Raw genomic sequence first — 26,490 nt, 5'->3', positions numbered from 1 at the left:
TGCATGTGCTCCTCTGCCCCCAGTCAAGGTCTGGCCTAGGCCCCAGTCAATGAGCTTGCTCCTGCCCCTACACCTCGGTCCATGACCCAGGGGAGAGGATGTGGGCTGGCTTTGGGAGGGGTCTGGACAGAGCCGGTGGGTCCCCCTCCCTTTGGACAGAGCCTCCCAGGGTTCACAGGCCTGGAGGCAGCAAAGGTTTTGGGCACTGGAGTCAGCAGAAGAATCTGGATCCACTGAGCAAGAGCAGACTCATCACAGGCCTGGCCTGGCTGGGCAGTGGGTTCTAAAGTCAGGGGGCCAGTCCCTCCCTGTGCAGACCAAGTGGGTGTACAGGACTCTGATGGCCTTCATGACAACGAGGATCTATAACATGTCATGGCACAGATTGAGAAGGAAGGGACACAGACCCACAAGGGCTTCTACAGTGCTGTACTTTCCCATGGGGAGCAGGCGGCCGAAGCACTGCGTGGTCACGCCTCGGGTAGCAGCCACACCCTGGCTCGTTGATGGCTGGGGTCAGGGAGACAAGAGTCTGGCAGAAAGGGTTTGTTTTTTTCCAGGAATGATTCTTAGGCCAGGTCCAATGAACCCAAGAAACTCAAGAGCAGTTTCCAACGCCTCCAGCCCTGCAGGGTCAGCCACCAGGGTGGCATCAAGGGACCCCAGTGGGTCAGGTGTGTGGCCAGCTGCCCTCAAAGCCGGTCTAAGCTTGCCAAGAGCAGCTGGGATGGCCAGGGGCGGTGACGAGGCATCATTCCTGCAAGAGTCCCTGCCTCCAGGCAGGCAGGTGCACCTGTGCAGGAGGAAGGGGGGTGGGGGGGTGGTTTCCCACCTCCAGGCAGCAGGACAAAGCTTGGGACCCACTTCCAGGGGCAGAGCTCATGCCTATGGGTGACGGAGAAGCCAGGAATCCCCTCCACAAGCCTGGCCCACCCCCCTCCATCCTCCAGGCCCTTTGTGACGGCACCACTGTTGCCATGGGAACCCTGCCAGCTGAGCCGATGACTTCAGGGCAGAAGGGGAGGAGCGGAGCCCGCCGCCTTGCTCCTGCAGCAAAGGTCTTGGACAATTAGCCAAATGGCAAAGGAAGCAGGGAAGCCGCTTGGCAGAGGCAGAACTCGGCCTTAAGATGAGGGAGTTCCAAGGGTGGGAGCCGGAGGTGGGTGTGGGCGATCCCGCTCCCTCCAGAAGGGAAGGGGGGTGCCCACGGCTGCCTGGGCCAGCCAGGTCCTCACCGCCAAAGCTGGCCTCAGTTTCCCTTTCCCCAAAGCGGGACAAAACTGCCAACAGGGCTCCTGGCTGGGAATCGGGAAGCCCCTTCACTTCTTCCTGAAGCCTCAGCCCAGGGGCCCTGATTGGCTCGGCTGCCTCTGGGGAGCTTGTCACGTGGGCCCCACCTGTCAGCACTGATTCGGGTCTCCCAGACACCTGCTCTGCGCCTGGGGTTGCCATGGGGACGGGTGGGGGGGTGCATGTGGGCACACCTATCTGCACTCCTATGGAGCCAGGGCCACTGCTGAGATGTCCACATGGGTGCACATGGGCTGTACACACACACACATACACACACACACACACACACACAGGCTTGACCGCCGTCCCCTCCAGAGCCTGAGAAGGAAGGATGCCTACTTTTACTCTCCTTCAATCCCACTACTCCAGAATAGGGATTCAAGAAGCTTCTCTCATGTCCAATTAAAGAGACAGAAGCTCAGACAAAGGAGTTAACTGGTGCAAGGTCGCTGAGCCCTCAGAAAGTTCCAGAGCTGGGGAGGGTGAGGGGTGGAGGTGGGGGAGGAGGGTCTCAAGAGTCCGGAAAACTCCTCTGCCCGTGGAGCCCTGCCCTCCAGCTAGCTGCAGGCTGGCATGTGCTCTGCATCCAGCACACAATGAGGAGAAGCTCATGCAATGCAACCTCCCCCATCTGGACCATGATGGCCGTGGCCACCGCTGATCGGCTCCAGTGTTTCTGGGCTGCCTCCTCCTCAGCTGCACTCAGACACACCCCAACCCACAACCCTCCCCAGTGCCATCCCCTCCCCTGCCTCCATGCCACGGGGCCCTCCGGCCCACCTGAGGAGAGGGAAGCACCACTCCAGGATGGACAGTGAGTGGACGTGAGGCAGAGGGAAGGACCTCAGCCCGGATCAGCACAGCAGCCACAGATGGTGCTATCAGGGGCTTCTGAGAGCCCAGTCTTAGCCGAGTGGGCTGGACAGAGCTCTCCAGGCCCCAGTGACAGGCTCTGGGAATCAGACGACTGCAGCATGGGGGAAGGGGAGCCCCTCTGCCTCCATGAGAAAGGCTCCCACGCCCTCAGGAGGCTACAGTACCTCTGCCTGCCCCTCACGGGCAGCTTCCACTTCTACCCTATCTTCCAGTGCAGGTGGGGAAACTGAGGCCTAGCATCAGCCAAGGCTTATCCAAGGTCACAGAGCCGGGAAATGGGAGACACCAGGAGGGTCTGACCTGGGACTGGGTCACCCATGCAGTGGGGGACAACAGGAGCCACTGGTGCCAGCACCATCCCCACCAGCCACCCGGCCGTCCTGGCTGCCCTCGGCACCCATGCACCAGCCCATCCTGAGGCCCAGTGTTTCTGGGCTCAGCAAGCGGACGTTACTGGTCAGGAATGCAGAATTGGCCTTTAAATACTTCAGTGATTTCATGCCGTGGCATCTCCCTCTTCCCCAGCCGCCCGAGGCGCCGGGCCGCGCCGCTGAGGCCTAATGAGCTGTGAAGGTCCATTTTTCAAAGTTAAACATTTGCCGGGCTCCCTGGCCCAGCCTTCAGATGCAGCCTGGGTGCGGGACCAAGAAGCCACCCGGGGAGGCTGTTGTCCACATGGATTCCCATAACACTCTCAGCTCTCACTGCCCACCAAGGCCCATGGAAAACCTGCACCAGCAGCCAACTTATGGACACAGAGCCAGGGTGGACAAGGCCTGGGGAGCTGGGAATCCCAGCCCAGTGCAACCTGCAGATGTATGAATCCCAAACTTCTCCCTTTACAGAGGAGAAACCCGAGGAAGGGAGCTATAAATCCTCTGGTGTTGGGGACCATGGAGTCTTACCCACAGAGCCAGGCACAGGGCAAGGGCTGAATAAATGTTTGCTTCTAGGAGTAGCTCACCTGAGGTACAGAGCAGTTAGCGGCAGCCATGGATGAGACCCTGGACCCCAGAACCTTGCTCCTCTGCATTGGCCTGGGAGGACTGGATGTGACCTGTCTGCCAGGACCACTGTCAGCTTCCAAATGAGGTGACCTGGCCCCTGGTCTCCATCCTGCCTCTTTGGGGGTGACTGGAGGAAGGAAATGTGAATTTGTCCTCTAGCAGAGAGGGGTTTGAGCCTCAGATCTCCAACTAGGCTCCACAAGCTTGGGCAAGCCACTTCTCTGGGTCTTAGTGTCTCTATCTGCCATTTGATAACATTAATCTCTTGAGCTGGGTCTTCTTGCTCCCATTTCTTCCAAGTCTCTATCTACACTGACACATTCCAATCCCTGTAGGCACATCTGTCCACCATCTTTGCCAACATCATCTGAGCATCCAGCTTTCAGTCATTCACGTATCTATTCATCCATCCACCCATTCACCCTTCTACCATCCATCTGTCCATCCACCCACTCATCATCCATTTTATCCACCCATCTACACACTCACCACCTCACCCATCCACCTGGCCATTTATGGGTATATGAAGAATGCAGCAAGCATACAATGTGCCAGTTCTGGGCCAGGGCTAGAACCCAGGTCCCCAAATCCTGACCCATGACTTTCCCAGTATGCCAGGTACTTAAAGAGCTCTGGGAGTACCTGTTTCATTACTGGATATGACTCCGATCCCTGTTTGCTTAGGAAGAGCTCTTCCCCCCCCTCCCCCCGCCAACTCTAGATCTCTTGGAGACACTAAAGGCATGAAGGCACCATCAAAGCCTGCAGCCCCTGTTGACCCTCCTTCATGACCACATGAACCTGGTTAGGAGCCTCAGACTCTCTCCCTGTAACAGGCATATGAACAGAGGCTTTGGATTGGGCCCCACCAGGAAAACTGGCAAATGGACGATATGGCTAGGGGATCCAACAAAATGACTAAAATAGAGGAACAAGGTACATTTTTCCCTGGCCACTAATCCCATGGCTCCTCAAGGGTCTATGGCACACTGGGTTCCACCACCAGCAAAGGTGGGACTAGGGCCTGCAGAGACTAGACCACAGCAGATCCCAGGGCAAGAGGCACAACTGGCTATATCAATTGCACCAGACACCCAGAAATATATGCATGGTTCCTTAGCAACCATAGCTGTAGGGACTGAGCTGGGAATCTGTGTTTTTCCCTACGTGGCCCCCCTACACTTGTCCATCTGTACTCTCGCCCCCCGACGCATTATATGACTGGAATCGGATGCTGTGGAGCCCTGAAATCACTCACATGCATACATACTATATACAGTGTGCCATGTAGAGAGGCTAAGGTAAAAAAAAATATATTATTACTCAATCAGAAAAGGAATGGACTACTGATAAAAACAACAGCTGGATAAATTTCCAGGGAATTGTGCTGAAAAAAGATCCAATCCCCAATTTATATATGGTATGATTCCACATATAACATATTTGAAAAGACAGAATTTCAGAAATGGAGAACAAGGTAGTGGTTATGAGGCTCAGAGATAGGGCTGAGGGGAAGGAGATGAGTGTGGCCATAAAGGGCAACAAAAGGGAACTTCTGCCAATGGAAATGCTGGGTCTGGACTGTCTCCCTGTCCTTATCCTAGTTGTCACACTGCATGACACTTTTGCAAGATGGTATCACTGTGGGGAACTGGGTAAAGAGCACGTGGGATCTGACTGCACACTAACCTAAAAATAAAACAAGATTAGGTTTAAATAAATAATGCCATAAAAAATTGATGGCATTTTTAATAAAAGATGTAAGATCAACTGGATTAATATATGGAAAGAACCGAAACTTGATCCCTACCTCACACCATAGGTAAAAAATTAATGCCAGTTGGACCACAAGTCTATCAAATGTAAAACAATAGAGCTTTTAGAAGATGGCACAGAAAAGCATCTTCAAGAACCTGAGATGAGAAAACATTTTGTTATAAGCCAACAAAAAAGCACTAATCATGAAGGATGACTTGGACTCCAATAAAATCAAGATCTTCTCTTTTAAAGATAGAGCCAGAAAAGTAAAAAAGCCAAGACACAGAATAGGAGAAGATATTTACAATCTACACAATCAAGAGTAGAAGTGTTTAGAGATATATTAAGACTTTCTATAAACATATAAGATCAAGACCTCTTAGGAAAAAAATGGGTAAAGGTTTTGAACAGATACATTATAAAAGAGAATATTCAGTTGGCTAATCTACTTATGAAAAGGTGCTCATCAGTAGGGCTAAAATTAAAAGGACAGACAAATATCAAGTGTTGGCAAGGATGTGGGACAACCAGTGCTGAACTGCCACTAAAAGGTGAGGCACACTTTTGAAAACTGTTTGGCAGCAACTACTAAAATCCAACATAGGAACAAACCTAAAACACCACCGCTAGGTATCTGTTCCACAAAAGACAAGTACAAGAATGTATACAACAGTCCTATCCACAAGTACTGAAGACTGGAAACAACCCAAATGTCCATAAATGGTAAAAAAAAAAATGGGTGGGATACTATAGAACACTGAACATGAATTATGTCTAAAGCACCAACATTTAGGGACCTCATATATATTTTGTTGAACAAAAGGAGCCAGCTTCAAAAGAACACATATGGTGTGGTTCCATTCATAAAAAGCATAGAAACAGGAAAAACTAATTTGTAGAATTAAAAATCAGGAAAGTGTTTCCCTTTGAAGAGGAAAGAGGAGTGGTAATAACAAAGGTAGCTGAGGGGCTTGTGAGATACAGGCAATGTCTCATTTCTTGACCTAGATGGTCCTTAGATTTCATTTTGTGATAATTTATGGAGCTGTATATGCTCAGTTTTCTAGAGTTTTGTTTTCAGAAGATAATACCATGGGGTAGGACTTGTGGCATGCTATAGTAAAAAGGTCACCAAAACCATAAAACTAGTCAAAATGATTTAAAATAACATTTTCAACATCTAAGAAACCGACCAAAGGCATTTACGCATGAAAAACTACTGAACTTTGAATAAGACAGAGTAAAGATGGTGTTCTTGCCTGAAACTGCTCCCATCTCCCCACTCCCAGCTCAGCTGGTGCATCATCATAACAGGGTGGCATAGGGCAGGGCAGGCCATGAAAACTAGAAGCTTCACTGCCAGAGGCTGATTTGATTCAGAGCAGAAGACACAAACTCACGGTCAGCAGCAGTGGTGTCCGTAATAAGTGGCAATCTCAGTGCGAGTGAATGGGAAAAGCCAGAGACTCTACCAGGCAGAGGCTGTGATCCTGGCTCGGGCAGCAATAGACCAGTGGATTAGCTGGAAATCTGACAGAGAAAGACATGAAATGTGACAGTCGTAGCAATGCTCTATAAGCTCTCCAAGTGCACCCAGCCGATGGGCAGCACACATGCAGAGAGCAGAGACAGTCCAAGAAATTCACATTTCCTTGGCTTGCTGAGAGCCTACAGACACACACAGAGGAGGCACAAGAGGTTCTTGTAGAAAGTAAATATCAGGCAGGCTTGAAAACTGCTTGGTTCTTAAATGTGCTCTTAAACCCACATGCAGATTCATCAGCACATAGTGGAATCCTGATAGGTGGCGGGTGTTTGTGCACACCTCTGACCAATCATTGACTGACCACTAAGCTAAGCAGACACAGAGACGATCCTCAGGAAGCCAGAATTAAATATAAAAGCAGGGATTTAAAAAGGAGAGGGGGACAAAACAGAAACATTAATGGAAAATAGATTTCAACATTTTGAAAGAAAACCCAGCAAAATACCAACTTTTGAGTCAGGGAAGGGGGAGATCAGAACCTAGAGCTGCTATAAAATATTATCCACAATGTCCATTTTCAACCCCAAATTGCAAGACATGCAGAGAAATAGGAAAGGGTAACTCCTATTCAGAATTTAAAAAGTCAATACAAATTGCCCATGAATATCACAAGATGTTGTATATAGCAGATAAAGACTTCAAGGCAGTGATCATAAATCTGTTTTTAAAAAAGACCTCTTAGAATTGTGTTTAAGGAAAGAAAGTATGATGACAATGACTCAAAAATAGAGAACCTCGAAGAGAGAGATGATTCAAACAATGGAACTTCTGGAATTCCATAGTATGATAGCTGAAGTGGGAACTTTGTGAGAGATGGTAGAAGAATGACAGTGAATCTGAAGCAGATCAAATGGAATTACTCGATCTAAAGACAGAGAGAAAAAATAGGGAAGAAAAACAAACCAAGCCTTGTATACATGTAGGACACCAGGGATACCAACATCCATGTGGTAGAAATCCCAGAAGAGGAGAGAGAGAGAGGCAGGAAAAATATCTGAAGAAATAATGGCTGAAAACTTCCCAAATTTGATGAAAAACATTAACCTAACAAATACAAGATCCACCTCAAGGAGGATGAAAACAAAACCTCCACATTTAGATGGTTCATCAAACAGCTGAAAGAGAAAGAGAAAATGGGGGAAAGTGGTCCATCCTGTGCAGGGTGAAGACAGTATGATTGATGGCTGACTTCTCATTTGAAGTTATGGAGGGGAGAAAGCAGTGGAACAGCATTTTCCAAGTGCCGAAAGAAGAAATGTCAGTCAAGAACTCCACATCCCGTGAAAGAAACAGGAAGGGAAACTAAAGATATGGATAGACAAAGACTGAGGGAAGGTGGTGCTGGCAGACCTGCTTCACAAGAAATAACAAAGGAAGTCTGTAGGCTAAAACAAAATAATGCCTGATGTAATTCAAATCCACAGAGAGAAAGGAAGACCACCAGAAACAGTAAATGCATGGGCAGACATAAGAGTCTATAAGGGGTGCCTGGCTGGTTCAGTTGGAAGAGCATGTGGCTCTTGATCTTGGGGTTGTGAGCTCAAGTCTCACATTGGACATAGAAATTACTTAAACAAAATTAAAAAAAAAAAGAGTACATAAAGGTATTTTTTTCCTTTCCTTAACTTCTTTTAAAAATACAAGATTAGTGGCACCTGGGTGGCTCAGTTGGCTCAGCTTCTGACTCTTGATTTTGGCTCAGGTGGTGATCTTAGGCTCCTGGGATCGAGCCCTGTGTTGGGCTTCACACTCAGCATGGAGTCTGCTTGAAATTCTCCCTCTCCTCTAGCTCTTCTCTCTCTCTCTCTCTCTCTAAAATAAATCTTTTTTAAAATTAAGAAATAAAATATAAAAATAAAAACATGATTACAGTAAGCAATAATCATAACAGTATGTTGTTGGGCTCTTAGCATATATTAATGGAATATATATGATAATAGCATAAGGACAAAGAGACAATGGGACTGTATTGGAACAGTTTCCATGTTTCATCATAACTAAATTAGTGTTAAACTGAAATCATTTGCAATGAGTTAAGATGCATATTGTAATCCCCAGGGCAGCCACTAAGAAAATAACTTAAAGCAATATAATATAAAAAAATTAACAGAGGAATTAATATAGTACACTAAAAATATTTAACACAAAAAGAAGGCAGCAAAGGAGACAGAGAAGGGGGAAAAGAAGAAATATGTAGAAAATCAGTATGAAAAATGTAACTACATCAAATACAAAATACTTTAAATGTGTATGGATGAAACAGCCCAATCAAGAGTCAGAGATTGTTGGACTGGGTTAAAACAACAAGATCCAAATACAGATTATCTAAAAGTGTTATGCTTTAGGTTCAACCATATTGAAAGCAAAAGGATGGGAAAATATATGCAAACAGTAACCATGACAGAGCTGGAGTGGGAACCTTAATATCAGACAAAATAAACTTTAAGAATCATTACCAAAGCCTGGGGCACCTGGGTGGCTCAGTTGATCAAGCATCCAAATCTTGATTTCAGCTCAGGTCATGATCTCAGGGTTGTTAGATCGAGCCCTGTGTCGGGATGTATACTGGGATTGGAGTCTGCTTAAGATTCTCTCTATCTATCTCTCTCTCTCTCTGCCCTCCCTACCCTTTCTATCAAAAGAAAAGAAAAGAAAGATTACCAAAGGCAAAAAGTGACATTCATGATGATAAACAGGTCCATATCTCAGGAGGGCATAACCATTAAATGTGAATATGCCAGCAACAAAAGAGCCTCAAAATACAGTAAGCAAAAATCAACAGAATTAAAAGAAACAGGCAATTCAACAATAGTTGGAGATTTCAATACTCCATTCTCAATAACTGACAGAACTAGACAAAAATCATGTAAAGATGTAGAAGAACAACACTATCACCAACTTGACCAAACTGACATTTATAGAATAATTCCATCCAGCAGAACACATATTCCTTTCAAACACTCATGATATATTCTCTGGGGCAGACATGTGCCAGGTTATAAGATGAACCTGAATAAATTTAAAATGAATAAAATTGTAGAAAGTATAGTCTCCAATCACTATGGAATTGAAAAGAAATCAACAAAGGAAATAAATTGTGAGAAATCCCTCAAATATTTGGAAAGTAAACAACAGAATTTTAAATAATCCCCGAGTCCAAAGAAATCACAAAGGAAATAAGAAAATATCTTTAGGGATCCCTGGGTGGCGCAGCGGTTTGGCGCCTGCCTTTGGCCCAGGGCGCGATCCTGGAGACCCGGGATCGAATCCCACGTCGGGCTCCCGGTGCATGGAGCCTGCTTCTCCCTCTGCCTGTGTCTCTGCCTCTCTCTCTCTCTCTCTGTGACTATCATAAAATAAAAAAATAAAAATTTAAAAAAAAAAAAAAGAAAATATCTTTAATTAAATGAAAATAAACCAGAATATATCAATCCATGAGATGCAGTTAAAAGTAAGGCTTCATTTGAAATTCATAGCTTTCAATGTATATTGGAAAAGAAGAAAAATCTCAATAACCTGAGTCCTAACCTTAAGAAATTAGAAAAGCAAACTGGACCCAAAACAAATTAAACAAATAAAATAATAAAGATCAGAGCGGAGATTGAAGGAATAAAAAACAGAAGAAAATAGACGAAATCAATGAAATCAATGAAACTAAAATTCGGTTATTTTAGAAGATCCATAAAAATGACAAACCTTTAGCTAGACTGACCAAGAAAAAAAGAAGACACAAGTTACCAAAATCAGTTATTAAAGAGGAAACATCATTACCAATCCTACAGAAATTAAAAGGAATATAAGGAAATACTATGAACAACTTGATGCCAATGAATTAGACAATTTAGATGAAGTATACATATTCCTAGAAAGATACAAATTATCAAAACTGTTGCAAGAAAATCTGAATAGATTTATGCCATATTTTAAATGAAGAATTTAAAATACCCCACAGAGAAAAGCTCAGGCCCAGATGGCTTTAGTGGTAAATTCTGTCAAATATTTAAAGAAATAATACAGAAACTTCACAAACTCTTTCAGAAAAGAAAAAGGAGAATATCTCCCATACTCATTCTATGAGATCAGTATTTTTTCCCCTGATAGCAAAACCAGTCAAAAACATCATAAGAAAATAAAAGATCAACATCCCTGAGGAACACAGGTACAAAAATCCTCCACAAACTACTAGGAAACCAAATCCAGCAACACATAAAGAGGATTATATAGGTGGCACTTATCCCAGGAATGCAAGGCTGGGGTCGGGGTTGGCATCTGAAAATCAACTAGTCGTATACCACAGTAATAGACAAAAAGACAAGAGCCACAGGATCATGTCGTAGATGCAGAATAAAACCAAACCGTCTGACCAAACCCAACACCCAATCATGATAAAAATGCATAACAAACCAGGAGCCCAGGGGACCTCCTCAAACCAAAAGACCATCTATGAAAACCATGGCTAACATCATACTTGACATTAAAAGACTGAACGCTTTCCCTGTAGGGCCAGCAACAAAGCTCCTCTGCCTTTCAACCTTTCAGCATTATTCTGGAGGCTTCACTAAGTGTAGAAAGACAAAACAACAACAACAACAACAACAACAAAAACACAATGAAAGGAATCTAGTTTGAAAGGGAAGATGTAAAACTCTATTTGCAGATGACATGATCCTGTATGTAGAAAATCTAAGGAGTCCACAAAAAGTCTTCTGGAACTAGTTAATAATTAAATTTAGCAAGATCATCAGATAAAAGATCAATATACCAAACTCAATTTTATTCCTAAGTACTAGCAACAAACAATCTGAAAATGAAATTAAGAAAATTATTCCATTCACAATAGCATCAAAAGATATTTACAAATGAATTTAACAATAGAAATTTAATTAGCAAGACTTGCACCAGAAAATAAAAAATTGCTAAGAGAAAATAAAGATCTAAATTCATGGAGACATTCCATGTTCATGGATTGGAATACTTAATAGTCCCACAATGATCTATAAATTAAATACAAGTCCATCAAAATCCCAGCAGGCTTTTTTTTTTTCCTAAATTTTTCTAAATTTCTAAATTGTCTAGGAAATTCACCAGCTGAGGCACCTGGATGGCACAGTCGGTTCCAAGCATCCAACTCTTGGTTACAGCTCAGGTCGTGATCTCAAGGTCTTGAGATGGAGCTCCGTGCTGGGCTCACCACTGGGCAGTCTGCTTAAGAATTTCTCTCCCTCTGCCCCTTCCCTCCCTGCTCCCGCTCACGCATGCACCAGTGCACACATGTTCTCTCTCTCTCAAAAAAAAAAAAAAAAAAAAGAGAGAGAGAGAGACATGCAAAGGGCTTAGAATAGCCAAAACAAATTTTCAAGAAAAACAAATTTGGAAGACTTACACTCACATGTTATAAATTTCAACAAGATAGTAGGGTTCAGGTATAAGAACAGACATGTCCATCAGTGGAGTAGAAGTGACAGCCCACAAACAAACCCTTACCCGTATGGTCCCCAGAAAACTTCAGGCAGAGAAGGTAAGTTCTCAAAAAAATTGTAGAAGGACAGTTAGGTCCGGACTCCAAAAACTAAACTTAGATCTTTACACACTGTGCCCAAATATTCACTTAAAAATAAAGAACTAAGCATTCACAAACGCAAGAACTAAGACTAAAACTCGTAGAAAAAAAAAATAGAGGAAAAGCTTTGTGACCTTGGATTAAGCAAAGAATTCTTAAACACCAAAAATATAGAAGAAACACAATAAAGGAAAAAAACAGACAAAACCAGACTCTACTATAAATAAAAACTTCTGTGCCCTAAAAGCCACATTTAAAATACTGAAAGATGAGCTACAGACTGGGAATAAGGTATTCGCAAGTCGTATTCCCAACAAAGGGCTTGTATCCCAAATGTATAAAGAATCCTCTCAATAATTTTGAACAGTTTTGAAACTCAATAAGACACATAAACCCATTAGGATGGGGAAAACATTTCAAGAGAAATTTTATCCGAAAAGTAATATGAATGCCTAAAGAGGGCATGAAAAAAACGTTCAACTTTATTGATCATTAGGGAGACGAGACAGGACCTGAAAGCATAGCGGGACACGCTCCACCTGAGTCTCTACAACGGCAAGACTAGGGCGAGTGTCTCAGGAGTGCCGAGCAGCCCCCCGGAGCCTCGCGTACCCCGCTGTGGGAATGGAAGGTGGTCCAGCCACTTTGGAAAATCAGTTGGTGGTTTGTTAACAATTTAAATATAAACTTACCATACGACGGGGCAGTTCTAATGCAGGGATCCACCCAAGAAATAAAAACACCCATCTACAAAAGACTCTCCGTCAAAGAAAGCAGTGTTATCCATACGAGCCCCAAACTGCACCCCATCCAAATGCCCGTAATAGGTGCACAGATAAATAAAACTCGGTATATAGAAAAATGGAATCCTATTAAGCAACGAAAGCCTACAAGGTACTATCGTGCTATGGGATGCGCAAACCTGGAAAACATGCTGAGTGAAAGGAGCCACGTGCAAAAGACCACATGCTGTAGGATGCTACTGATGGGAAACGTCCAGAAAAGCTGCATCTCGACAGAGAGCCACAGATCAGTGCTGGGGGCCAGACGGGGACCTCTGGGGGGATGGGCACGCTCTCAGACTAGCTTGTCGCCATGTCGTGTGACACCATCAGTACATGGGAACCACGGAAGAGCACCCTCCGGCAGGTGCGTGCCGATGTCACAGGCAGGCACGCTGCAATGTCACGGTGTGTGAACGCTCGCTCCCTCGGAATCAAGCTGCCGAAGAAGGAAGGATACGCGTGCCAGTGCACTTTGCATGCACGCCTCATGGCCTCTGCTTGCCACTGCCTTCGTGACCACCAGAATAACATACAAGCCCCCAAGGCCATCAGCCTCTGCCACCCTGTCATTAAGATTTCACTCCAAACACGACCTATGGGTCATTTCCCTATGACCTTGGCCACAGCTCCACTCCATGGCTACCTCGCTCCCTGACTCCTGCTGACCCTGTCAGACAAAGAACCCCAGGGAAGCAGGAATAGAGATGGAGCGGCCTGGGCCCCACAAGCCCCTCCCTTGGCCCTTGGCCCCTGGACCAGGGCAGGCCCCAGTTCCTCTACATCAGAGGCCAGAGCCAGCTCCGGGTTGTCCGTGGCCAGTGAGTCATTCTCCCCCCTCACCCATCTGTAAAATGGGCAGAGGGCTGGCTTGTAGGGGTGTCTGTGATGGGCAGATCTGGGCTCTGGTGAGCCTGGACCAAGTCATCTGCTTGTGCCTTGATATGTTCATCTATGGAATGGGCACACAGCACCTCCCTCCCTGACTGTGTTAGGACCCCAGGGGTGCTGGGGCAGCCCCCCAGGATACAAGACAGCATGGCATGGGAATCCTCCCAGCCCAGGGGACTTGAGGTCCTGTGGTTCCGAGAGCTCCTCTGAGGTGGAGGTTGGGGCCAGCGGGTGGGACAGAGGCCATAGGTGCTGAGCGGTGCCAGGCGGGGAGCTGAGGAAGCCAGACAGCTGGGGCAGAGCACCTGGGGTTGGGTCCCTGCCCCTCCCAGCCTGCCCCCTCTTTTGGAAGAACACAGCTGGAGCAGCCCTAAGGCTCTGATTTTGAAGCACTGCCCATCTTCATCCTATCCACCAAGTACCCACACCCCCCATCTCCTATCCCCCAAAGGGGGTTTTCTTCCTGAATTCAGAATTTCCAGACATTTCAGAGGAGGGTGGGAGCTGGAAATGGCCTGAATTGGATCCTGCCACCCTGTGGCTGTGTGACCAGGGTGACAGGTGCCCCTGAGGATCGGGGCTTTCCCCCACCCCCACCCCATCCCCAACCCACCACCTTCTACCACGGTAAACACAAGAGGCCCTGGGGCCCTCTGTGGATGCTATGCTCCCCGCCAGGACAGCCAGGCCCCCTGCCTGTATACCTACCACCTGTCAGCCCGAGAGGCCCTCCTCCCCTTGGCATCCCAAGGACCCCACAAGGGCACGGTATGATATGTGAGCCTTGGTTCCAGACTCTGTGCAACACCTGGCACAGTGAAGGTGAACCCACAATTGAGCCCCCACCCAAGCCGGAGAGAAGCTCCAGCCCACAGGAGCCCTTCTCCCAATCCCACCAGAGAGAAGCACATCCCTGCGCGTCGGTATACACAGCGTGTCCACACCTGGGCACGTGTCCTGTGAGAGCCCTCCCGGGGCACACACAAGCAGCACATTCCACTGCACAAGTCCATATGGCAGGACGTGTCCTCAGGAACATCCAAGCATGTGCTGATACCTGCAGGGTCGTCCAGGTGTTTGGGCGTGAGGTCTACATGTCACTTTAGAGTGCCTGGGCACACCTGTGCCCGAGTGAAAGACGGGAGCATGCAAGGCCACACAAGCGTGTGCACAGGGGCGTGTGGGAGAGGCCGCATGGGTGTGTCCCAGCGCGAGGCTGTGTGTGAATGTGACCCTGTGGCAGTGAGTGTCTGTGTGTGCATTTGTGCCTGTTGGAGCGTGGGTGTCTTTGCGATCCAGGCACAGCTGCCCGCTTCAGCCCTGACTCGTGTGGATTAAGGCCGGTGGCAACACTGGGTTTCTGGTGAGTTGTTTTTCTAAAAAGCTGTCTCTGGCGAATCACATTCTTTCAGTCCTAGCATGTTCTTGCTCTGTGGGGACAGCATAATGAGGACACCAAAATAAGCCTGCGTCTGTCAGACGGCAGACGCCTCCGAGGCCTGTGTCTGGCCTGCCCTCCTCGCCCAGGCCCAGGGGCACGGGCAGTCCAAGGGGGTGGGGGTCTTTGGGAGCCCCAGGAGCCCCACATGCACCCTTCATGTTATACCCTCAGTCTGCTCTACTGAATTTGCAAAAAAAAAACAAAAAAAGCAGACAACAAATTCATTTCACAGAATCTCAGCCGTCAGACTGGGGACTCAGATGGGAAGGTGCCCTTCGTTGGGCCACGGCCCCTGCATACTCCTGTCTCCAGGAGGGGGAGGGGGAGAGGGAAGCTCTCCCAGGAGGGTGTGGATGCACAAACGTGTGTGAGTGCGTGCACACGTGCACACAGAGCGCACGCCCCAACACATACACACACACACACACACACACACACACACACCATCACTCGCAAACTCAGATCTGAGGAGCGCGTCTCCAAAAGGAAGCTCGCCCTGGCTGCCAAGAAGATTCCCAGGGCACCACCTCCACCCGGCACCACATACTGATCTGGACTTCATACTCATCCATGTCGGGGAGGGGGGGGTTCATCTCCCCCAGAAAGACATCTCTGAAATGCTAATGGATGTCAAAGGGGCCACAGGAGTTGCTTTATACGATCCTGTTCTCTGCACAACGCGTGCCTCATTTCATAACGGATATAAATGGGAGAACAACAGTTCGCTTTACAGAATATTTTTCTCTATAGGAACTCAGCTCTGATTTTTTAGGCAATGTCAAAACAGAAGCATCCTGCCCCTGTGTTGCTCCACCGCCAGCATCATCAGCCTGATTTGGGCTACCCCAGCTCCCCCAGATATCGGCAGAGGCTCCCAGCTGCGTGGCTCATTCCCACTCATAGCCCTAAGAGTCCTGCCTTCGCCCCCAGACAGAGGGATCCTTTACACATACAAGCCATCCTCGTGGCTTACTGCTCAGACTCCCCAGAAAGCTCCCCAAGGCAAAAAGAATGAGACCCAGCTCTTCCCAAGACCTCTGCCACCCTTCCAGACTGGGCACCGTGACCTGTCCTACTGGCCTCTTGCTCCTGGTGGTCGGCCACACTTCCTCCAACACACCAGGCTCGCTGATACCCAGGGCTCTGGCATTTGCTGGCATTTCCCCAGCACCCTCCATCCCACCTCTGCATGGCAGTGGAGAGAGGGACACAAGGGCCAAGTGGGGCATCCCGAGGGAAGCCAGGATTGCAGAGCTGAGCCTCACTCGACAAAATGGAAGCCCTGGTGACACCACGAGCAGCAGCTCTGTCTTCTACAGAACTTGTGTCCATTCAGACTCAACCACAGCAGGCCACCTACCCTAGTCTTCCCTCCCACTACAGAGAGACATGAGACTCAGGGAGGGAAAGAAATACACCCATAACCCAGGCCTCCTGACCAGGGCCCATGGCACCCCAGCCCCCAACTCCATGCCCAGCCACCACATCCGAGGACACAGTTGTGCTTTAGGCTTCATTGGACAGATGAAAGCACCAAGGCTTAGCCACCCGCTGATCTGCAGCCAGACCCTTCCAGAAGCTTCCATAGGGCTATAAGAGGCAGGGATACCCCCTCACACACACAGGAGGGATAAACAGAAACCCAGAGCAGGCTCAGGAGACATATCCAGGGGGTCCACGGCCCTTCAGGCTTCCAGGTCGGTTGTGGAGGAATGGGATGGTAGACGTGGCCTTCAGGGAGGAGCAGAGAGCTGGGTGTCCAGGGTGCTGGGCCAACACCTGCCCAGTCGCTCCTTGGGGCTCTGTCTTCACAGCACAAGACAGGTATAGCATGGCCTGCCTGCTGCCCCCAGGCCGTGGAGCACAGCCTTCTCCCCACAGCGCAGACCGTGTGCCGTCAGGGTCCCAGGAACCCCCCGCCTAGACGAGGCTCTACCCCCAGAGCCACTGAGCTGTCCTCAGGCTTGAGCGTGGAGCACCACGTGGCGGCCTGCCTTTCTATCTTGGTGTTTTCTAAACCAAAGGGAGCTAATGACAAAGAGGTGCCTCAGTTGGATCCTGTTGGAAATAAAGCCAGAATCTGTCGGTAAGCAGGAGGGAGCCTCTGGGCTGCCACTAGTCTTCTAGGGCTCCCGCCTCCCGGGAGGGCTCCCACAGGACCTGGCTGGCCTCCTTGCACGTGCCTGGGGCCGGCCTGGGCCTCCTGTCACACTGTGCCCAACTGCAGTGCCATGGATAGCTCTCAAGGCCCAGGGCTTCCCAAATGCCATTTTACAGAAGAAGCCACCGGAGGGACAGACAGCAGAGAGGTTAGCATCTGGGGGGATCCTAAGGGGGGTGGGTATGCGGCCCACAGGCCAGTCTACTGTGTATAGAGCTGTGGGCAGGGCCTCGGTGGCCCCGTCTGTGAGGCAGGCAAGCTGTGGAAAGACCCTCTGCTCTCCCCAAGGTGGAGCAGGAGGCATGGTGCAGGCGATGCTGACGCCGGCCTGCTGCTCTGTCTGGCCCTCGGTCTCCCCATCTGTTAAACAGAAGGGTTCAGAGCACTGTGGAATGCCACGGGTCCACTCTGATGGCCGGTCCCAGGCTCTGCCCCTCACCTCCTTCACCCTTCACATGGGTGCTCAGAGTGGTCTCTCTCTACTGCTCAGCCTTGTTTGGGGATGCGGAGGCATTACGGATGGGGAGCCCATCCCCAGAGCCAGTGGAGGGAGGGGCCTCGAGCGGGTTTGCAGGGTCTCTGCCCAGTGGGTGAGGCCCAGCTCCCAGCACCACTCACCGCTCCCCGGGAGGCCTCTGAGCCTAGACACCTGCCCTGTCCTTCTGGGTCATCCAAATGCTGCCCGCCCTCTAGGGGCTGCCACGACCCATCCTGGGGAGCCCCCAAGCCTGGGGCAGAGCAGTCCCCCCCCCCTCCCAGGAGGAGCTGGCCACCAGCTTATGGAGGAGGGAAACCCTGAGGAACTAAGGCTCATTGTCGGACAGGAAGGGAGGCGTCCGGAGGGGACTGAGTCAGACATAGCACCACGCGAACAGCCCCAGGGGCAGCGGGGTGGAGTGGGGGCTGCCCATGAAAGGCCTTCCTGTGGCCTTGGCCCCAGTGCTCAGATGCTGGGCCAGCCTCTGTGACTCAGTCTCCCCACTGCTTCTTGTCCCCCAGAGCAGGGAGCCAAGCTGTGCTCATTTTTGACCCTGAAAAAGCTGTCAACCCTACTAGGCCCCTGCTGCCCTGGGCCTCAGTTCTTGCTTTGTCTCCAAGCCTGAGGCCAGCCTGGAGGAAGCGAGCACCGGGTCCTGGCTCCCTCCTAGGAGGATTCTAGTCATGCTCCACCATCACCTTGTTGCTGTGTGACCTTGAGCTGATGCTAGACCCTTCTGGAAGATGGGCCTGTATGTATATATCTGTATGGTCCCATTTATTATCTGTGTCCCCCCACCCCAGACTCCAATTCCGCCAATGCCACAGCCTTGTCACGGTCTTGTCTCAAGGCTCCAGGTAGAGCACACAGTAGGTCCTCAATATGTTTGCCGAATAAACCTTCAGGGACTCTTCCAGCTTGAATGGACAGGAGTCTTGGTTCCTGCCCCCATAAGGCCACTGGGTCCCAGGATGGTCCCTCTTACCAGCCCCCTCCCCCAGGAGAGCTTGGCAAAGCCAGGTCTCAGCCAGCCAGACCTGGACCGGTGGGGTGGAGGGTGAGGGACAGGCAGGACAGCTGAGTGTCCATAGCTCCACCCCACTTCCTGCTCCCCTCCAGGGCCACAGACTGGCATGGGGTGCACAGGGGTGGGGGGTGCACAGGGATTAGGTGTCCCTAGCAGTGGAGGCTGTGCCTGCCTGCCTGCCTGCCTGGTAAGCCTGGAACCACCACACAGGTACAGAAGCCCTGTAACCCCCCTCCACCCCCACTCACTGTGTGACCTCAGACTACAGCCCACCCTCAATCTCCCCAGATATACAGCAGGTGCTGGGATGGATAACAGCCAAAGCCCTTCCCCATCAGGGCCTCCAGTCCCCTGCACGGGCGGCACCCAAGGCCAGTCAACACCCGAGCCTCTGCTGGAAGAAATAGGAACCCACGACAAACAGAAAGGGAAGGGCGCTGTGGGGGGCATGCGGGGACCGCAGAAATGACAAATGTATCCAATGTCCGTGGCAACGCCACCAGCCGCTCCAGGTTCACGCCCGGAAATTTATGGTCCCGTCACCTGGCCCTGGAGATCTATCTCCTGCCTGTCACTCACGAGCATTTTTCATCCTGCATCTGCCCTCCGTATGTATTATCCGCCACCCACCCGGGGAATCTACAGGGTCTGCCTGTTTCCTGCAAAGATAGACAAACACCCCACATCCATGCACCTCTGCTCATAAATTTCTCTGCTGCTACGGCATCCTCGGGAATAGGGTCCTCCGCTACCCGGCATTGGGCCCCTAAGGGGGAAGCGATGGCCCAGGGAGATCTGAGGAGGAAGGCTTTCTCAGTGTTTAGAAAATCCCTCTGAAATCTAGAAAGGTGTGTGCGTGTGTGCACACATGTGTGTGCCACAGACACACAGATACGGGACCCAGGCAGATGCTCCCATTTTACTCCATTGATCTGAGTCACTGCCACAATTTTGGCCTCACTCATGTTTCTCCCCTGAAGCAGGTGATGCTGACGAGGAGACATATAGGGTCTGAAGATTCAAATCCCAGAAGACTCTAGGAATCCAGAGAAGGGTTGCTAGGTCCAAGCTCTCGCCCTAGGCTCTTCTGGGGACCCTGACCACCTGTTTCTTGAGGGGGAAGGGGTAGGGAGGGATGTGAGGGAGCAGCAGCCTCTCCCCAGACCAGGTGTGGGGCACCTGTTTCCAAAGGCATTTCGCAGAATTTCTGAGCTTTCCAGAGAGAGTTCTGTGGGGGGTAATGAGGAAAGAGACACTGATCTTCCTCCCTTCCTCTGGTCACAGGTACAGGCACCCACCACATTCCCTACCCCCACCCCCACCCCCACCCCTGTTGGTCAGGCCTCAGGATGAGGTGCCTATCCTGGCTTTTCCCAGGGTCAGGAACTGCTTGCTCTCGGCAATTCAATTCGACAAGGGCAACAGGCCTATTACCACTCCAGGAGGGCTGCACAGCTGTTCCCAGGAGAGGGTCCAGCTGATGCGGGGAGGGCATGGCTCCCAACCTTTCTGATTTGGAAGTCGTCTGCCCACTGGAAGGTGTTCAGACAGACACACACACACACACACACACACACACACGTGCCCAGGAATCTGAGGGACCAAAGTCCTAACTGGGACCTTGGCCTGTTTCCAAACCCCTCAATCCAGAGTAAAGGTGGGCATTCCCGTCTGACAAGCCCCCATCATCCGGAGTCTGTCCTTCTAGCTCTGGGTATATCTCCTCTTCTGACAAAGTGGGACACAAACCTGGCCTGTGGCTATGATTCTGTCCCCCCAAAACTAAAAGTTAAAAGCTGAAAACTGTAAGGCCCCAGGGCAGAGGAGGTCAGGGGGCTGGTTAGGCTTAAAACAACATAGCCCCATTTCGTCATTCCCTCTTGGGGCTGGGCAGAGGCTGAGGGTCTCCTTGTGGAGAGGTTTGCCTGTTATACTCCCTGAGCTGTGCACACTCCAAAAGCTCCTGTTCCCAAGGCTCATGGGATCTGAGACCCGGGGAATGCTTTCTGCACGGCCCCGAGCCCCAAAAAGCAAATAAAAGGCAGTTACAGCTGCATCCAAGCAAGGGCTCCATGAGCTGCCCAAAGAGAAGCAGCTCACACCCGAGGTTTTGCTGGGGTGCAAACCTGGCTTGGTCTCCTAAATTCACAGGAAAGGCCTCGAGGAGCCCTCCCAGGGCTAAGCCTTCCCGGTGGTGTTTCCCCCATAAAGTAGACATTATTGTCACGCCCCCATTTTACAGATGTGAAAAGTGAGGCTCAGGGAGGTTACCTGCCCCAAGGTCACGCAGCTGATGCTTGGAAGAGTCTGATTTTGATGCCAGAGGCTGTCGGTCTGCGTCGGAGGGGGGAACACCTGCAGGGGACCCCACCCTGGCTGCAAGCAAATGGTGAGAATTTTAAAGGATGGAAAGCGGGCTCCTGTCTTTTGAGGCAGATCGGGGCAAGGAGGCTCAGCAGCACTCCCCAAAAAGCCGTGAGGAGGAGAGCGGTCCAAGATCGGGGGAGGGGTTGAGATAGCCACCAAGTTCCGAGCAAAGGCCCCCACCCCCACGCCAGGGCTTCAACTCCCCGCCAGCTACCGCGGAATGCGGCCCCTCCCCCGAGTGTCGCCGGAGCGTCCCGGTACGAGTGGGGATGCGCGACGCCGGGAGGGCAGACGGGGCGGGGGCCGTGCCGCGGACACCGCCGGGGGTCGCCGACCCAAGGCCGCGGAGAGTCGGCCGCAGCTCCGGGACGCACGACCTGGCGCAGGGGGCTGCCGAGGGGACAGACGACTGGGGAAGGAGCAGGGCCACGCGAGCGAGCGGTGCTGCGACGGGCAGCAGCGACCCGGGGGCTGCAGGACCCCGGCCCGGACCCCTGCTCCGCCCGCTGAGCCGCGCGCCGGCGCCAAGTTCCTCCAACTTTGCCCGCCGCGCCCCGGGGCGCACGGGGCCGGGGGCGCAGGGGGAGCGCGCGAGGCCCCCCGGGTCCCGCGTCCCCAGGCTGGGCGCCAGCCGCGCTCGGCCTCGGGCTCCCGGGCGCCGCGCTTACCTGCCGCCGAGCCGCGCTCCCGGGCTGCGCCCGCCGCCGCCGCCGCCGCGGTCCTCCCGGCTCTAACTTCGCTCGGGGGATTGAGATGCCTCCCCAGCTTCGCCCATCGATCCGCGCGCCGCCCCGCCCCGCCCCGCGCCTCCCCCCGCCCCGCCCGCGCCCGCCCGCCCGCTCCCCGCGCGAGTCCGGCTCCGAGCCCGCGCCCGCCGCGCTCCTCTCCCTACCTCCCGGCCGCGGGGCGGGGGGGAGAAGGGGTGCGGGGGAAGGGGGCAGGGCGGGGGGGGCTAGAGAGCGCAGGAGGGCTAGTGTCCTGGCCGTCGGCTCCAGCCTTTCCTCCCGCGTCCAAGGGGGGGGGGGGCGGGGGGGCGCGCTCCGGGAGGGGGAGCGCGAGCCGGCTAGGCGGGCCTGAGCCACGCACGACCCCCACCACCTGAGGCCAAGCCAGGGCGTTCTGGGCCCTGGGTGGGCCCGTCGGTCCGGCCCTCGTCGGAGAGGACGACCCGGGGGCAAGGACCGAACGAGGGGGGACAGAGGACAGGTAGGGCCGCCCCTCTCTCCCCAGCCCTGGCTCCCCTTCCTTCCGTCACTCACCCCCACCTCTGGGATGACATCGGGGGTTCTCGCACACTCTTCCCGTTTAGTTGGACCCTCACAACCTGCGTGTGGAAGCCCCTCTTCCCGCATATTACAGGAGAGGAAACTGAGTCAGGAGAGGCCCTGACGTTCGCCCCACACTGCACAGCCCATCCAAACCAGAGGCCGAGGGGCAGCCTGGACCCCCAGGACGGAGCCTCCCGACCCCTCCGGAGTCTTCTCTCCAGCCAGCAGGCCTGGGCATGCCCCTCGGCCAGCCAGGCTCCCAGCTCCGGCCGCTCGCTCGGTTCCCTGCCGCTGCCCACACCCCCTCCCGGCTTCCTGTCCCCCGCCCGCCTAAGATTCCCGGCCTCAGTACCCCCGGCACGCTCTCCGCTCCCCGCCAGCAGCTGGGCAATTCACCGAGCATACAAAAGAGTTGACTCAATTCAAAGGCAGCAAATCAAGATAAATCCTATAGTGTGTGGGGACCGGAGAGGGAATGTGAATGAACGTCCACAGCACAAGTCCTATATGGACTGGCAAGCACCCCCCACCCCAGCCCTGCCTGGGCACAGAAGGCTGACCAGGAAGGGGGGAGTGGGTTCAGAGCTGCCCTCCCCCTGCCAGGCCAGAATTTAAGGATTTGGTGCTTTGTGGCACCTCCTGCCTGCCTGCCCTAGCTCCGTTGAGGGTGGATGCAGAGCCCTAAAGGGGGTACTAGGACAAGAGCCAGTGTGCCCCCATGGCTATTTCAAGAGCTTGGGTGGGGGGGCAGTATGGCCCAGACACATATGGCTCCAGAGTCAGGGCTGAGGCTCGGCAAGGAGGCTGTTGGGCCATTTAGGGCATCTGAGCTGTATGTAGCCTTTCTCCTTGAGCTGCCCCCTACCCACACCCCTGTCTCAGCAGGTGCAGCCCAAGGGCAGGCCCCTGTGTACTACCAAATAGGTACTGCAAGCCTCACATATGCCAGGCCTGGGCACAGGGGACAGAGAGGCTGGTGTCAAGTCTCCCCATTCCTCCCTGCTGTTCACGAGGCCTTCCAGCTGCAGCTTGGAAAGGGGGCAAAACCGGTCACTCTTAGTAGGTCCCAGAAAGCAATCTTCCAGCCTCTGGCCTCATTCTGCACTGAAACCGCACAGCAGTGACGGGAGACCCCTGGGAAGCCCTTCCCAGCCCTTCCTCCCCTGCTAGTGGGGACCCACCCCCTTCCTCTCTGACTGGTTCCCCCAGACCCATGCTGGCCAAGGAGTTCCAGCTCTGGAAGGATCGGGTAGGTTAGGCTTTTGATGCACATCTCCAGTGTGCCAGGGACTGTGCCAGGTGCCTGCCCAGAGTTACATCACAACCTTCTCAATACCCCCGTGTAGACAGGACTATGAGCCCATTTCTGCAGTGTGCAAGCAGAGGCCAGAGGCCTCAGCACGCCTTGATCCACACTGGACCCACACTGGCCGACCCTGAGGCAAGCATGTGTCTGCCCAGGGTCGGGGCTCCGCTGAGGGACTCAGAGGTCAACGGGGGGGGGGGGGTGCGGAGCAGGGTAGAGGTCCTCGCGGTAAGGTCCCCAGCAATCCGAGGATCTACAGGGCAGGCGGGCAGAGAGTGAAGCCCACAGTTAGGGGCACAGAAGATTGGGGGCGGGGCCCAACAGCCAACGTCAGGGTCCTCGCCACTGCGCCCCCCACCCCCAGAAGAGCTGCGCCGACCCTCAGGCTGCGACCTCCTCCCGAGTCTCGGCTGGGTCGCCCCTCCCCCGTGGCCGCGCCGATCGGCGGTCTGCGTGTAAGTCATTAAATCTGTTACAGAGACGCCGGCGCCGCCGCGAGGACATCTGTCAGGGACCCAGGACTGCGATCCACGCCCCCTACCCCACCCCCAGACCTGGATGGGGGAAAGGATGCGACACCTCGCTCACCAAAGCTCTGAGACTGCTGAGCACGGCGCGCGCGGGCCCTGGAAGGCGTTGGGGTCCCCGAATTAACGGAGGGGGCGGGGCCGGCGGCCAGCCCTGGGGGACAGAGGACCCCCAAGCTGCTCGGGAGCCGAGCGTTGCAGATGGGCAGATGGGAAGCAGCGTTCCCTATTCCCCGCCCCCCAAGTCCACTCCAGCTCAGATCTGAGTGTTGGGATGGGGTGGGGGGCGGAAGTGGAATCCTCCTGGGCCTTCGGGGTGTGCGAAGGCGCCGCTAGAAGGGAGGCTACTAGGACATCACCTTCTCCCTGCACATGCAGTTGCAGCTACACCCCAAAATCCTTTCCGGAGCTTCCGGAGTCCCTTCTGCCCTCCACGCCTCCCCGAGGCTGCCCGTTGTGACCACCCCACTCCCCACTGCCCCCGAGATGGGGCAGTGACAGGCCTGCGGGGGAGGGGGGGTGGAGGCACGAAGGTATAGTGCGTCGCTGTGTAGGTTGGGAGAAAGGCGCTGAGGGGAGGAAATCCCCGCTCATCCCTGGCAGTCTGGCCCCAGGAACCCCACACCCATCCAGCGCAGGAGGACTCTGTTGGGGACTGTGCTCCAATCTGGCCCAGGTCCCCGACTGACGGGGCGGCCACAGGCAACACTGTGCAGTTGAGGAAGAGAAAAAGTTGGGGGGGGGGCGACGCCCCCAGGCCGGGATGGAAAGACTGGGAGAGTGGGGAGGGGGGGTTGGAGGGAAGAGCGGCAGGATAGGAACGATGAGAGCCAGGAAGGGAGCCAGTGCTGGGCCTGGGGTCCCGCCCCATCCCGCAGCCAAGCCCAGCTTCGCAGCTTCTCGGGCCTGGAAAGGTTCGGGTCACGGGCGCCTATTAATAGCCAGGAACCGGGTCCTTCCCGCGGGCTCAGGAGCTGCGGGCAGAGCCCCGCGAAGGGAGTAGGGGGGTGTCCTACAAGACCCCCTCCAAGGGCTCCGGGGGCGCGGGGCGCAGCGCTGCTTCCCCATCCTGGCTGCCCGAAAGCGAGATGCCTCTAGTCCACTCCCTGCCCGCCCTGCTAAGAGATGGGGTTCCAGGTTGGGGGGCAGTCCCGGGGCCAACTCCCGGCGCCGCGGCTACCACCATGCCCTCGCAGGCAAGACCACCGCGTCTCCCCTCCCTGTCCAGCCACCCTCCGCTCTCACGGCGCTCAGGAAAGTTTCGGGGTCCCCGAGGCGCCTCCTTGCCCGAGGGGTCCGGAGTGCCGGGCCTTCGGGCCGCGGCGTCGGGGAGGGAAGTTTGTCCGGCCGGCGCTCGGCGACCGCTAACTTCGGGTGCGCCCGCCTCGGAACCCGGGGCGTGTGCGGGGGATGCCCCGAAACCGCGGACCCAACGCGCCGCAAGCGAAGCCACGCGGGCGGGGGGACTCGGCCCCGCGCGGACGCCCAGGACAGGGCGCGGGGGCTGGGGCGGCTCGGGCCGCAAGCGCCAGCGGGGACCCCGCGCCCGCCCCCACCGCCGCCCCAGAGCATCTTCCCCGCCTCCCCCAGGGGCGGGGACCCGCCAGCCCCCTGCTGCGGCACAGCGGCCCCCCGCCCTGCAGCCCCGGCGGCCCCCTCCCCCGCCGTCCCCCTCCTACCTGGGCCCGGTGAGGGCCGGGGGCTGGCGCCACCGTCACCCGCGAGCGGAGCGCGCGCGCCCAGATCCCCGGAGCGGCGGCGGCGGCGGCGGCGGCTTCCCCTCCTTCCTCCTCCTCTTCCTCCGCCGGGCTCGCTGGCTCCAGACAGATCTCCTCCCCCTCGCGCCCTGCCCTCCCCTCCCGGAGCCCGCCGGGCTGGGCTCGGCCTGCGACCGGGAGCGGAGCGGAGCCGACGGGAGCCGGGCTGCGGCGCTCACTGCGTCAAGCGCGGGGCGAGCGCGGGGCGGCGGCGGGGACCGCGCGCTGCGAGCCCGGGGCCGGCGGGGCAGCGGCGGCTCGGGCTGGGGCTGGGGCTGGGGCTGGGGCTCCGGCTCGGGCTGGGGCTCGGGCTCCGGCTCCGGCTCCCGCTCGGGCTCGGGCTCGGGCTCGGGCGCGGTGTCGGCGGCCGCGGCAGCGCCGAGATTGTAGCACATTCTTTCTGAGCGTGATCGAAGGTTTCCTGTAGGAGCCGGAGCGGGGAGGG

The 26,490-nt window shown here is 53.8% G+C and overlaps 1 protein-coding gene across 10 annotated transcripts in view; it reads right to left on the bottom strand.

Moving 5' to 3' along the window:
- The window catches only part of ELFN1 (extracellular leucine rich repeat and fibronectin type III domain containing 1), a 73,000-nt gene extending 46,796 nt beyond the window's left edge, over positions 1 to 26,204 (bottom strand). For 5 of the 10 annotated variants that reach the window (XR_013385259.1, XR_013385258.1, XR_013385260.1 and 2 more), the window contains exon 1: positions 833 to 962. The gene's annotated coding sequence lies outside the window, so the exon portion shown is untranslated. Of the gene's footprint in view, positions 1 to 832; positions 963 to 6,334; positions 6,474 to 21,091; positions 21,217 to 21,855; positions 21,983 to 22,446; positions 22,736 to 25,967 lie in introns of those variants that run through there. The other 5 variants (XM_077907532.1, XM_077907534.1, XM_077907533.1 and 2 more) reach the window with 5 other exon arrangements.
- Between the last annotated feature and the right edge of the window lie 286 nt (positions 26,205 to 26,490).

Source organism: Canis aureus, chromosome 8, assembly GCF_053574225.1.
Source record: "Canis aureus isolate CA01 chromosome 8, VMU_Caureus_v.1.0, whole genome shotgun sequence".
NCBI classification, from domain to species: Eukaryota; Metazoa; Chordata; class Mammalia; order Carnivora; family Canidae; genus Canis; species Canis aureus.
Note: the sequence above shows the minus strand (reverse complement) of the source record. Positions and strands in the feature narration are given on the sequence as shown.